The 15,441-nt window shown below is 40.7% G+C and overlaps 1 long non-coding RNA gene across 1 annotated transcript; it reads left to right on the forward strand.

Moving 5' to 3' along the window:
• The first annotated feature begins 685 nt into the window (after positions 1-685).
• LOC127295896 (uncharacterized) lies at positions 686-2,290 on the forward strand. Its single transcript, XR_007848164.2, has 2 exons — positions 686-1,589; positions 2,091-2,290. It is a non-coding gene; the product is annotated as an uncharacterized lncRNA (long non-coding RNA).
• The last annotated feature ends 13,151 nt before the right edge of the window (positions 2,291-15,441 follow it).

The following is a 15,441-nucleotide window of genomic DNA, read 5'->3' on the forward strand; positions in this document are numbered from 1 at the left end:
TGTCATATAGTACGCATTAAAGTTGATCAACGAAGTCTAGACATATTCAAACCAGAAAAATCATGTATATACCCCCTAACCCTAAACTCTATCATATGAAGTCAAGCATGAAGAGAAGTGGTTTTGGGTTTCAAACATGAAATTTAAAAAACTCCCAAAAGCTTTATTTTGGAGTGACTAAGAAGAATCCAGGCTTACTTTTTCATTTTCATGTTTTAAACTGGTTTAAATCTTGGTCAAACCTAGGATTTGACCAAGATTCAAATGGACATAACAAATTCAAAAAAAAAAATCAAAACCAAACACATAGTATTTTGATGTCATATAGTAAGCATTCAAGTTGATAAACAAAGTCTAGACATATTTAAACAATAAAAATCATGTATATACCTGGCCCCTAACCCTAAACTCTATCTTATGAAGTCAAGCATTAAGAGAAGTTGTTTTGGGTTTCAAACATGGAAATTTAAAAAACCTCCCAAAAGCTTCATTTTGGAGTGACTAAGAAGAATCCAGGCTTACTTTTTCATTTTCATGTTTTAAACTGGTTTAAATCTTGGTCAAACCTAGGATTTGAACAAGATTCAAATGGGCATAACAAATTCAAAAAAAAACATAGTCTTTTGATGTCATATAGTAAGCATTCAAGTTGATAAACAAGGTCTAGAAATATTCAAACCACATGTTCTACTATCTCGACACACTTATTGTGGAATAGAAGTATAATTTGATGGACTGGGACATCACCCTGATTTTCTAATTGCCCGTATTAAAACTCTCATATTTTCATGTCCAGTGATGATCAGAAGCTGCTCGATAAAATGCCCCTTTGGTTTCAAGTTTCTTTATTGTCATTGATTGCTGTTGACGAAATGATATTTGAGAAACATAACCTATGGTAATATTTTCATTCAGCTCCAGACATTTGATACCCACCATCTAATTTTAAATTTTATTCTTGACGATTATTGTAATGAACTACTCCCTTTGATCCCTTTTAATTGACTTGGATTTAGTACAACTTCTTTTTAATTGACTCAGATTTAGTGGGATCAGACGGAGTAGAAAATTCATAATTAAAAAGTATATAGAGTCTGTATGTAGAATGTTATCTCCACTTATACATGAACCTTCCTGGCTTAGAGTCGGGAAACTTTTATATGATCTAACCCATGGTTTGATGACTATAATTTGAGAAATTTCATTTGGCATTGCATAATGTTCATTGCTACTAAAGCAACTAAATTTAACATTTAAAATTGCAGAGAAGAAATTATTTCATTTATATCTATGTACTACGGATAGTCTAGGTGGAGCATATTTTCTATTCACAAATAAGAATAGTGAAGTAAGCCTTTGTCACGACTTAAGTTAGTACCATCAACTAGAGTGCTGGTGATGGACAAACCAAGTACAAAACTGGGTTTGTGATGATTGCCATCTTTGTTTATTTTGGTACTTCTCGTAGGAACTTGTCAACAGAGTTTTCTTGTAATTATCTTTCTCTTATTTCAGGTGGAGTAACTAACGTACATGTGAGTACTGATGGACAGGGAGAACAATTCTTGCTAAGAATTACCAACACTATGGTGGGATTTATGTCCATATTTTGCTTATAGTATATCTCATTTAAATCACGTTTGATATGCAGTTTAGCACCAGCAGGTTTAGTAAATGCATAAACCTATATCTGTCTTCACTACGTGGTGCCGATATATGCACCGACCAATTCATGTAGCCCACTTACCTTCCTTAAAGCTTCCTATGCATACTATTCTCTGCAAAGTCTTCACTAATTTCTATGGACTTGCTATATGCTTTGCTAGTCAAAGATCCTACATGCCTATATACGTATTATGTTTCACAGACTTGACATGATTGTCTGTAGGCAAAAGAAATATAATGCTATATATGAAATCAAAAGTTATTCCACACAAAAATAATCAAAAGACTAGTGATGATGTAGTGAAAGTGAAATGTGTATTGAAATAATAATTTTCTTGTAAGATCTAGGTTTGTTCCTAAATATTATAATTTTTCGCTCTTTATCTCTTCCTAACAACAATAACATGTTTACTTTAATTTTGCAGGTGCTTTGGTGTTGGCTCTTATGATGATTGGCGGAGGAATCAAGTCTGTTTTTGGTTTCATCGTAGACATTCTTATTCTGGCATTCTGGATTAGTTATTATGAAGTTCTCAATGTTTTTGCCATGAGGTGGCCATATGATGTTGTTGCAAACGACTAGTTGTTGTTTGTGTCTCACTAATGTAAACGTAATTTTCAGTAATTTTATATATTTTGTAACTGAAACGATAGTTTGTAACTGAAACGTAATTGATGATTTTAATGAGCCTGAAAAGCAATCCAAATTAAATGGGAAAAATTAAAATGCAAAACTGGACAAGAATTATCGTGGAAACATGTGCTAATTTGTAAAGAAAATTCTAGGTAAAATTAAATGTGTCACGAATGCAGGCAATCAAATAAAAAATGCCATTTCATCAACCAAATTCAACATCTAGGCCATGTGGCATCCACGTCCACATAGATTGCCAAGTCAACACATGTGTCATCCACATCAAACTATTATCTAATTATTGTGGTACAATATTTGGAGAATATGTTACTAATTATGTTACTAGAACCACCCATATGTGTTACCAATTGTGTTACCACAGTTAGAAAACTATGTTACTAGTAGTGTTATGGTGCATAGAAAGATGTTACTATATGTGTGACTATAGTTAAGAAAACATGTTACTAGTGCACTTAGTAACACGTATGATTAATGTTACTATAAGAAAATTGTAACACGTTTTCTTACATGTAGGAACAATTATTATGTGTGACAATGGATACCACTTAGTAACACGGCCTAATGGAACACATCACAAATTGTGTTACTACACGGCCTAGTAACACTGTTTTGGACATGTAGTAACACAACACTGTGTTACCAAAGCTCTGTCCTGTTGTAGTGGCCGGCCCACTAGACATGTGGGGCCCACATCCCTGTTACCGGGCCGGCCCATTAGCACGTGGGGTCCATAATAAAGCAAGTGGGCCGGCCCAAGAAGTTAGTGGGCTGACCCAATTAGCACGTGGGTCCCGCTTTCCTGTTATCGGGCCGGCCCATTTAGTAAGTGGGGTCCACCATAGATCAAAGGGATAGACTACGCGGCGGCGCCGCACATTTAAGCCTTCCGTGCGACGGTTTCAATTAGGCTGTACGGTGTAGTATAAAAATCTGAAAATTAAGGCAACCACGGACTGAGCAGCACCTCCACATGTAAAAATTGAGCTGGCCCACATCTTTCAACGCGTGCAGCGGAAGAAAATTAGCCACGCTCAAACTTAGCAAGTACCGCTAAGAGCAAGTACAATAAAGTCTAGTCAGCTATCTACAAGGATTAAAATAATATATTTGTATCTAGTTGGAGGAGATAGAAGAGGAGAGAGAATGTGAGTGGGCTCTTATGCAAGAGCTAGCTCTAGCACGTGCTCCTAGGCAAGGTGTGTGAATGAAAGGTGGGTCATCCATTGAAAAAATAGTACATTTTTATAGCCAACTATTGTACTTGTTGGCTACATATTGGCTATAGATGACATGTCAACTTGCTTATAGCCAACAACCGGCTATACTATTGGAATTACTCTAATCTCGGGCAATTACCACTAATAAATCGGTCAGTTAATGCTAATTAATATGGAAATTGGTAAAACATGGCAGCTCGAGCTAAATAATCGGGCATTTACTGTTAATGAATATGTCTATTATTGCTAGTTAATCTGGAAATTGGTAAACATGGCAGCTCACGCTAATTAATCGGGCAATTACCTAGAATGAATCGGTTAATTCTTGCAAATTAATCTGGAAATTCGTAAAAAATGGCAGCTTGAGCTAATTAATTAGGCAATTATGGAGTAATTATCTTTGATGGCGCGGCAGCTACATGCTAGGCGATGGTGACCACTCACTCGTACTCGTACGTGCTCGGCAGCGGTAACGAGAGAAGCCACCGGAACCTCCAGAAGCATGTTGGGACCAGTTCGTGGTGCTTGTCGAACCTTGAGGAGGTGCGTGTGCGTCCCATGGGGGCGCGGAGCTTATAGAGCACGAGGAAGGACCCGAGGAGGCGGGGAGCTCGCGTGGGCGCACGGGATCTCCGGTGGAGGGCGGCTGCAGTGGTCCGTTGATGTGTAGGAAAGCTCAGCGGGGCGGTAGGAGCTTGGGTCAAGGAGACGCGGCGGCGGCCGTTGCCGTCGATCTTGCCAGCACCAAAGCGACGGATGTTGTTCGAGATGAAGCCGGCTCCTTCGGCTCGTCAGCGTGCCTCCCCGCCGTGTGCCCTCCCGGCGTGCTCTCCTGGCGGCCTGCCCCGCTGTGCTCGGTGGTGGCTGTGTCCTCCTCTCTTCCTTTCCGGTGTGGTATTGGGTTGTGTGGTGGAGAATACTAGGGAAGGGATAAGGCACTGGATACAAAGGGGACAAGGATGTGATCGGTCCCTAAGGACACGATGCACTTTTTCTGAACACGAAGCCCGCCGCACGGGAGGGCTACCCATGCGGCGCTGATCGGTAGATTTTCCCTAGATCAAATGGGCTGGCCCAACAAGCTAGTGGGCCGGCCCAAAAAACACTGGTGGGTCCCACTTTCCCGTTAAAGGGCTGGCCCAGGTAGTATGTGGGGTCCGCCATATAGCAAATGGGCTGGCCCAACAAGATACTGGGCCGGCCCAATAAGCAGGTGGTGGGGCTCACTTTCATGTAACCGGGCTGGCCCAGTTAGTAATTAAGTGGGGTCCACCATAAAGCAAGTGGGCTGGCCCAATAGGTTAGCGGGCTGGCCCAATAAACATGTGGGGCCCAATTTCCTGCTGATGGGCCGGCCCAGTTAGTAAGTGGGGTCCACCACAAAAGCAATTGGGCTGGCCCAACAAATTAGTGGGCCGGCCCAATAAGCTTGTGGGGGCCACTATCGTGCTAACGGGCCGGCCCAGTTAGTATGTGGGGTCCACCGTAAAGCAGGTGGGCTGGCCCAACGAGTTAGTGGGCCGGCCCAATAAGCTTGTGGGGCCAACTTCCTGCTAACGGGCCGGCCCAGTTACCAAATGGGCTGGCCCAATTAGCACGTGGGCCCACTTTTCTGTTACAGGGCCGGCCCAGATAGTTTGTGGGGTCCACCTTAAAGCAAGTGGGCTGGCCCAATAAGTAAGTGGGCTAGCCCGTTTAGTTGCTGTTTATATGCCGGCATGATAGGCGCTTTAGGATTTTGCGGGCCGGCACAAACGTGATTTCGCTTAATTGGGCCATTTAAGGGATGGGAATTTGGGATTTAGATTGCGCAGAACATAGAAAGATATTGAGAATATTTACGCAGCACATGATTTCTGTTGGATAGCCTCACTTACCACAAGCACCATAGAAAAAATGCGCGAAAGAACTATAAAAACTAACTAAATATTACATCAGCTGCAAGGCTTTGAAAAATTATTACAGAACCCAGAGAAATTGAATGGTAATTAAACCTAGCAATACGATGAAGCGATTCGGCAATCTTTTAAGTTGTCCATGCACCACCTATATCTGAAACAAAGACATTACAAGTTAAGACAACAACAATGGAAAGGAAAAGACACTACAATATTGTTTGCCAAAGAATTTGGAACTCATCATTTCGTCGTTATAACAAGATCATTGTAATGCGCACAATAAGCAAACAAAGAGTGCATGCCGCATACCAACAGCCAATATAACAGAGCACGTTAGAATGAAACAGTAGACTTACTACTGTCGAGTCCCATGCAAACCAACATGTTCAAGGATTACAAAATTGGCATGAACAACATAGTAGCAGGCTATAAATTTTGTAACAACAACTGAGCAAGATGAAGTTATGATGGCTACATCTACAGAGCAGGGAATGTAAACCAAAAATAGAAGTTACGATGGCAAAAGCTAAAAGGAGGGAATGTGAACCAACATGTGCCAAGTGCAATTACTTCAAATTGGCCGTGAACTAAATAATACTCCTGAACTTATAGTGAAGGGGATGCAAATCAAGATGTTTCGGGATATAAACTTGTAATGAGCAACACATAGAGGATAGTTAATGCTGGAGCTTAGGATGGACCAGATACAGAATATAGTGGGATCACCTGTGAACTTGTATAAGAGGGAATGCAAACCAATATGTTCATCATTCCATATGTGAGCGTCATGCCAAGTCAGAGAAACAAGTCAATAATGCAGCTTTTGAAGAACAAGATGGCACACAAAATTATTATCTAGTAGTATGACAAGTTTATTTGTACTACATGATAGATAACAGAGTGATAGCATGCCAAACTAAGTCCTTACTTTGTTAGCTTACAATGAACTAGATACAAAACAATGGCATCACCTCTAGTACAGGGAATGCAAGCCAACATGTTCATGGAGTAAAAAATTGGCACAAAGAACATAGTAGCAGGCCATAATTTTTGTAACAACGACTAAGCAAGATAAAGTTATGATGGCTAGATCTAGAGAGCAGGGAATGTAAACCAAATATAGAAGTTACGATGCCAAAAGCTATAGAGCAGGGAATGCGAACCAACATGTGCAATTACTTAAAATTGGCCATGAACTAAATAATAGCAGGATGTTACTATAATAGCTAGGAATAAAACAGATCGGAGTTATAATGACATCACTCATAAACTTGTAGATAAGGGAAACAAATCAATTTGTTTTGGGATATAAAGTTGTAATGAGCAACACGTAGAGGATAGTTAATGCTACGGCTTAGGATGGACCAGAAACGGAATATAGTGGGATCACCTGTGAACTTGTAGAAGAGGGAATGCACACCAATATGTTCACCATTCTATATGTGAGTGCCATGCCAATTAAGAGAAACAAGTTAATATTGCAGCTTTTGAAGAATCAGATGGCAGACAAAATTATAATGGAAGTAGCTGTTGTGATGAGTTCAAATAAATTTGTACTGCAGGATGGCAGAGCGATAGCATGCATGAACTAATAGCAGGCAGTTACTTTGTTAGCTTACGACGAAGTAGATAGAAATAACAATGGAATCACCTGTAGTACAGGGAATGCAAACCAACATGTTCAGGGAGAACAAGATTGGCATGAACAAAGTAGTAGGAGCCTATAATTTTTGTAACAACGACTGAGCAAGATAGAAGTTATGATGGCTACATCTACAGAGCAGGGAATGCAAACCAAAATGTTCAATCGCTTAAAGTTAGCAATGAACTAGAAAATAGCAAGGTGTTACAGTTATAGCTAGGAATGAACTTAAAGAGCTTCAGACAAACAAACATCTGAACCCAGAACATGGCGCTAAAATAAGGGACTTACATTAGGAGAAGCACTCTGTGGGAGTCACAGTAGATCTTCCTGGGGTTGATAGATCCGGTGATGAAGTACACTACATGTGCTACTAGGGGTTGGAGAGACGGCCATTACACCTTCATGGTTACTCATCTCATCTGCAAAAACGTAACGGCGCGTCATTAGCACAAACAGGTTCCCCCAAGATTAAACAAGAACTTGCAGGCAAGTAATAAAAAAGCGACAGTAGAAGAGTTTAGATCATGCACGGCGCCGGTGATGCAGATCCGATTCATGCACAGCGGTGTCGGTGAGCTAGATCCGATGCAGTGGACGACGGATCCGGGAAGCGGCTCCTGTGGGGTGAACGATACCGCAGCTGAAGCCACTGCGGTAGACTGCTGGATGAGTATATGGTTTCGAGGTTCGGCGGGGATGATCCGATTCGGTTGATGACGGCGTCGATGAAGCGGCTCCGGCAGACAGCCGGATGAGGAGGATTGCGAGGCCTTGGGTATGCCAGGGAAGTCCGACGGGGATGTTCCGGTGTGGTGGTCGTGGAGGTGGGACAAAGAGCGACTTGGGAAGTGTTGACGCGTAAAGCACACGCCCGTTGTGAACCCCAAGAGGAAGGTGTGATGCGTACAGCAGCAAGTTTTCCCTCAGTAAGAAACCAAGGTTATCGAACCAGTAGGAGTCAAGGGACACGTGAAGGTTGTTGGTGACAGATTGTAGTGCGGCGCAACACCGGGGATTCCGGCGCCAACGTGGAACCCGCACAACACAATCCAAATACTTTGCCCCAACTTAACAGTGAGGTTGTCAATCTCACCGGCTTGCTGTAAACAAAGGATTAAATGTATGGTGTGGAAAATGATGTTTGTTTGCGAAGAACAGTAAAGAACAATGTTTGCAGTAGATTGTATTCAGATGTAAAAGAATGGACTGGGGTCCACAGTTCACTAGTGGTGTCTCTCCAATAAGAAATAGCATGTTGGGTGAACAAATTACAGTTGGGCAATTGGCAAATAAAGAGGGCATAACAATGCACATACATATCATGATGAGTAGAGTGAGATTTAATCGGGCATTACGACAAAGTACATAGACCGCTATCCAGCATGCATCTATGCCTAAAAAGTCCACCTTCGGGTTAGCATCCGCACCCCTTCCAGTATTAAGTTACAAACAACAGACAATTGCATTAAGTATGGTGCGTAATGTAATCAACACAAATATCCTTAGACAAAGCATTGATGTTTTATCCCTAGTGGCAACAGCACATCCACAACCTTCGAACTTTCGTCACATCGTCCTGCATTCAATGGAGGCATGAACCCACTATCGAGCATAAATACTCCCTCTTGGAGTCACAAGTATCAACTTGGCCAGAGCCTCTACTAGCAACGGAGAGCATGCAAGAACATAAACAACACATATATGATAGATTGATAATCAACTTGACATAGTATTCCATATTCATCGGATCCCAACAAACACAACATGTAGCATTACAAATAGATGATCTTGATCATGATAGGCAGCTCACAAGATCTAAACATGATAGCACATGAGGAGAAGACAACCATCTAGCTACTGCTATGGACCCATAGTCCAGGGGTGAACTACTCACACATCAATCCGGAGGCGATCATGGCGATGAAGAGTCCTCCGGGAGATGATTCCCCTCTCCGGCACGGTGCCGGAGGCGATCTCCTGAATCCCCCGAGATGGGATTGGTGGCGGCAGCGTCTCTAGAAGGTTTTCCGTATCGTGGCTCTCGGTAAAGGGGTTTTCGCGACGAAGGCTATAAGTAGGCGGAAGGGCAGGGTCGGAGGCAGCACAGGGGCCCCACACCATAGGGCGGCGCGGGCCCCACCCAGGCCGCGTGGCCCTGTGGTGTCGGCGCCTCGTCGCCCCACTTTGTATCCCCTTCGGTCTTCTGGAAGCTCCGTGGAAAAATAAGACCCTGGGCGTTGATTTCGTCCAATTCCGAGAATATTTCCTTTGTAGGATTTCTGAAACCAAAAACAGCAGAAAATAGCAACTGGCTCTTCGGCATCTCGTCAATAGGTTAGTGCTAGAAAATGCATAATAATGACATAAAGTGTGTATAAAACATGTGAGTATCATCATAAAAGTAGCATGGAACATAAGAAATTATAGATACGTTTGAGACGTATCAAGCATCCCCAAGCTTAGTTCGTACTCGCCCTCGAGTAGGTAAACGATAACAAGGATAATTTCTGAAGTGACATGCTATCATAATCTTGATCAATACTATTGTAAAGCATATGAGATGAATGAAGTGATTCGAAGCAATGGTAAAGACAATGAATAAACAACGGAATCATATAGCAAAGACTTTTCATGAATAGTACTTTCAAGACAAGCATCAATAAGACTTGCATAGGAGTTAACTCATAAAGCAATAGATTCTTAGTAGAAAGTTTTGAAACAACACAAAGGAAGATATAAGTTTCAGCAGTTGCTTTCAACTTCAACATGTATATCTCATGGATAATTGTCAACACAAAGTAATATGATGAATGCAAATAAGCAAGTATGTAAGAATCAATGCACACAGTTGACACAAGTGTTTGCTTCTAAGATAGAAAGAAATAGGTAAACTGACTCAACATAAAAGTAGAAGAAAGGCCCTTCGCAGAGGGAAGCATGGATTGCTATATTTGTGCTAGAGCTTTTATTTTGAAAACATAGAAACAATTTTGTCAACGGTAGTAATAATTCATATGTGTTATGCATAAGATATCCTATAAGTTACAAGCCTCATGCATAGTATACCAATAGTGCCCGCACCTTGTCCTAATTAGCTTGGATTTACATGGATTATCATTGCATAGCATATGTTTCAACCAAGTGTCACAAAGGGGTACCTCTATGCCGCCTGTACAAAGGTCTAAGGAGAAAGTTCGCATTGGATTTCTCGCTTTTGATTATTCTCAACTTAGACATCCATACCGGGACAACATAGACAACAGATAATGGACTCCTCTTTAATGCATACACATTCAACAACAGATAATATTCTCATAAGAGATTGAGGATTGTTGTCCAAACTGAAACTTCCACCATGGATCATGGCTTTAGTTAGCGGCCCAATGTTCTTCTCTAACAATATGCATACTCAAACCATTTGATCATGATAAATCACCCTTACTTCAGACAAGACGAACATGCATAGCAACTCACATGATATTCAACAAAGGTGAAATAATTGATGGCGTCCCCAGGAACATGGTTACCGCTCAACAAGCAACTTATAAGAAATAAGATACATAAGCGACATATTCAATACCACAATAGTTTTTAAGGCTATTTTTCCCATGAGCTATATATTGCAAAGACAAAGAATGGAATTTTAAAGGTAGCACTCAAGCAATTTACTTTGGAATGGCAGAGAAATACCATGTAGTAGGTAGGTATGGTGGACACAAATGGCATAGTTTTTGGCTCAAGGATTTGGATGCACGAGAAGTATTCCCTCTCAATACAAGGCTTAGGATAGCAAGGTTGTTTGAAGCAAACTCAAGTATGAACCGGTACAGCAAAACTTACATAAGAACATATTGCAAGCATTATAAGACTCTACACTGTCTTCCTTGTTGTTCAAACCCTCACCAGAAAATATCTAGACTTTAGAGAGACCAATCATGCAAACCAAATTTCAACAAGCTCTATGGTGTTTCTTCATTAAAAGGTGCAAAGTACATGATGCAAGAGCTTAATCATGATCCATTTGAGCACAACAATTGCCAAGTATCAAATTATTCAACAGATTATACCAATTACCACATGAAGCATTTTCTGTTTCCATCCATATAACAATTAACGAAGCAGTTTCAACCTTCGCCATGAACATTAGGAGTAAAGCTAAGAACACATGTGTTCATATGCAACAGCGGAGTGTGTCTCTATCCCACACAAAGAATGCTAGGATCCGATTTTATTCAAACAAAAACAAAAATAAAAACATACAGACGCTCCAAGTAAAGCACATAAGATGTGACGGAATAAAAATATAGTTTCACTAGAGGTGACCTGATAAGTGGTCGATGAAGAAGGGGATGTCTTGGGCATCCCCAAGCTTAGATACTTGAGTCTTCTTGAAATATGCAGGGATGAACCACGGGGGCATCCCCAAGCTTAGAGTTTTCACTCTTCTTGATCCTATTGTATCATCCTCCTCTCTTGATCCTTGAAAACTTCCTCCACATCTAACTCAAAACAAACTCATTAGAGGGTTTAGTGCATAATCAAAAATTCACATATTCAGAGGTGACATAATCATTCTTAACACTTCTGGACATTGCACAAAGCTACTGAAAGTTAATGGAACAAAGAAATCCATTAAACATAGCAAAACAGGCAATGCGAAATAAAAGGCAGAATCTGTCAAAACAGAACAGTCCATAAAGACAAATTTTTCTGGGGCACTTAACTTGCTCAGATGAAAATGCTCAAATTAAATGAAAGTTGCGTACATATCTGAGGATCATGCACGTAAATTGGCAGATTTTTCTGAGTTACCTACAGACGGGGCGGCTCAATTTCGTGACAGTAATAAATCTGTTTCTGCGCAGTAATCCAAATCTAGTATCATCTTTACTATCAAAGACTTTACTTGGCACAACAATGCAATAAAATAAAGATAAGGAGAGGTTGCTACAGTAGTAACAACTTCCAAGACTCAAATAGAAAACAAAAGTGCAGAAGTAAAATAATGGGTTGTCTCCCATAAGCGCTTTTCTTTAACGCCTTTCAGCTAGGCGCAGAAAGTGTGAATCAAGTATTATCAAGAGATGAAGCATCAACAGAGGGGTTTGGAGTTTTCTCAACTATGCATTGTATCTTATCTATGTAAGTTTCAGAGGCTCCTTTTTCATTACTCTTAGGCTTGCTATTCTCATCAAACAAATTTTCAGGAGCAAACCAATCAAAATTCTTTTCTAGTGCCTCGCACATTCCTAAGAGATTGCAGGGTATTGATGTTTTAATTTTCCCCTCACAATTAACTTTATTAGTGTAATTTGATCTATCTTTTTCCATCTTTTCAAGGGTATTAGCAAGATTGGTATAAAAGCCAAGCATCTTATGTTTAATAAAGACTTTTCTAGCTTCTCTAGCTACATCACCAAATTCTTTGAGAAGGGTTTCTAAAACAAAATCTTTCTTTTCTCCTTCTTCCATATCACCTAGTGTAAGAAACATATGTTGCATTACGGGGTTGAGATTAACAAATCTAGCTTCTAACATGTGTACTAAAGAAGCAACAGCAATTTCATAAGTAGGAGCAAGTTCTACCAAGTGTCTATCTTCGAAATCCTCAACCGTACTAACATGAGTGAAAAAATCTTCTATATTATCTCTTCCAATGATAGACCCTCGTCCTACCGGTATATCTTTCAGAGTGAACTTAGGAGGAAACATGATGAAATAAGCAAAAGGTAAATAAAGTAAATGCAAGTAACTAATTTTTTGTGTGTTTTTAATATGGAGAACGCAAACAAGACAGTAAATAAAGTAAAGCAAGTAACTAATTTTTTTGTATTTTTGATATGAAGAACAAACAAGCAGTAAATAAAATAAAGTAAAGCAAGACAAAAACAAAGTAAAGAGATTGGAAGTGGGAGACACCCCTTGCAGCGTGTCTTGATCTCCCCGGCAACAGCGCCAGAAAAAGAGCTTGTTGACGCATAAAGCACACGCCCGTTGGGAACCCCAAGAGGAAGGTGTGATGCGTACAATAGCAAGTTTTCCCTCAGTAAGAAACCAAGGTTATCGAACCAGTAGGAGTCAAGGAACACGTGAAGGTTGTTGGTGACAGAGTGTAGTGCGGCGCAACACCAGGGATTCCGGTGCCAACGTGGAACCTGCACAACACAATCCAAATACTTTGCCCCAACTTAACAGTGAGGTTGTCAATCTCACCGGCTTGCTCTAAACAAAGGATTAAATGTATGGTGTGGAAAATGATGTTTGTTTGCGAAGAACAGTAAAGAACAATGTTTGAAGTAGATTGTATTCAGATGTAAAAGAATGGACCGGGTTCCACAGTTCACTAGTGGTGTCTCTCCAATAAGAAATAGCATGTTGGGTGAACAAATTACAGTTGGGCAATTGACAAATAAAGAGGGCATAACAATGCACATACATATCATGATGAGTAGAGTGAGATTTAATCGGGCATTACGACAAAGTACATAGACCGCTATCCAGCATGCGTCTATGCCTAAAAAGTCCACCTTCGGGTTAGCATCCACACCCCTTCCAGTATTAAGTTGCAAACAACAGACAATTGCTTTAAGTATGGTGCGTAATGTAATCAACACAAATATCCTTAAACAAAGCATTGATGTTTTATCCCTAGTGGCAACAACATATCCACAACCTTAAAACTTGCTGTCATCTTTACGAGGGTAGAATGGGAAGTTAGAAGCGTGTGAAATATTTGTATTTTTTGGGCGGAAAGTTTTGCTGCTGGAATGAGATTTCGAATTTGGCTATGGTCCAAGTAATGCAAAAATATGAGATCGTACTAGTACGGCCAAGTGTCACATAAAGTCATCATCACGTTGAAAGTCGGTTACCATGATCATAATCAGGATGTATCTTGAAAATCCATTTTGAAAAGCCCTTCCGAAATATTTCAGGATTGGTAGGAGATTTTGCAGCTTGACTGAAAATTGATTTTGAATACGGCTATGGTGCTAGTAATATACTCGTGATTGTACTATATAAGGCCATGGGTAGATCATGCTACTTGTAGCTCTGTTCAACAAAAAAAGGCCAGGGGTCACATCAAGCCATCATCATAAAATCATTTACACCCAAGTTCTCCAAAGTTCAATTCAAAAACGGGTTTGAAATATTTCGGATTCATTTTGCGGGGGGGGGGGGGGGGGTTTGCCTCTCGACTGAGATTTTGAACTTTGAATTTTGCTACAGTGGAAGCAATATTAGTACTAGAAAAATAGTAGACCGACGTAGTGCCTCTGTTCAAGAATCCAAGGCCTACGGTCACATCAAGTCATAATCACAACCGAAATCAGTTCCCATGTACTATCTCCTAAAAAAACTTAAATTCAAAAACGCGTAGCGAATATTTTGGAATTTATTGGCGGGAGATTGTAGCGCTTGACAGAGATTTTCAATTTTGGATTTTCGATGAGTTTTCGGGGCTAGGGATGTGGTGATCGAAAAAATGACGGGCAGACCCCCCACTAACCGACTTATACATGGACATTGATGTCATCTTTACAAGGGTAGAATGGGAATTTGGAAGCGTCTGAAACATTTGTATTTAGTGGGCGTGAAGTTTTACAGCAGGAATGAGATAGTACTTACCACTATGACTAGTCTAATATAAAAATGGTAGACCATACGAAGTAGCTCTGCTCAGGCATTCATTCCCAGCGGTCATATCAAGCCATTATCACAAACAAAATCAGTTACTCCCATTTCCTCCAAACTGCAATTCAAAAATGCCTCTGAAATATTTCGGTCTTAATTGGCTAGTGGTTTTGCAGCTCGCCTTATTTTGAGTTTGAGTGTGGCTACAGTCGAAGCTATATCTGTATCTGTCCATCTATATCTATATCTGTCCATCTATCCACTATACATAATTTTTTTTTCAGTTTTTGAAATCAGATAAGCCATCACCATGGTGCACAAGCAATTATTGGACGTTGGCACATCAGTTCTCCAACGCTTGATCCAACGGTCAAAGTTCCTTTTTTTAAGAGAACGGTCAAAATTCATTGGATTCGCTCGGGAACTGCGCGCGCTGACACGCGTACAGCACGCGTCCGTTGGGAACCCCAAGAGGAAGGTGTGATGCGTACAACAGCAAGTTTTCCCTCAGTAAGAAACCAAGGTTTATCGAACCAGTAGGAGTCAAGAAGCACGTTGAAGGTTGATGGTGGCGGAGTGTAGTGCGGCGCAACACTAGGGATTCCGGCGCCAACGTGGAACCTGCACAACACAACCAAAATACTTTTGCCCCAACGTAACAGTTAGGTTGTCAATCTCACTAGCTTGCTGTAACAAAGGATTAGATGTATAGTGTGGATGAAGATG

The sequence above is a fragment of the Lolium perenne genome, chromosome 1 (assembly GCF_019359855.2).
Source record: "Lolium perenne isolate Kyuss_39 chromosome 1, Kyuss_2.0, whole genome shotgun sequence".
In the NCBI taxonomy this organism is placed as follows: Eukaryota; Viridiplantae; Streptophyta; class Magnoliopsida; order Poales; family Poaceae; genus Lolium; species Lolium perenne.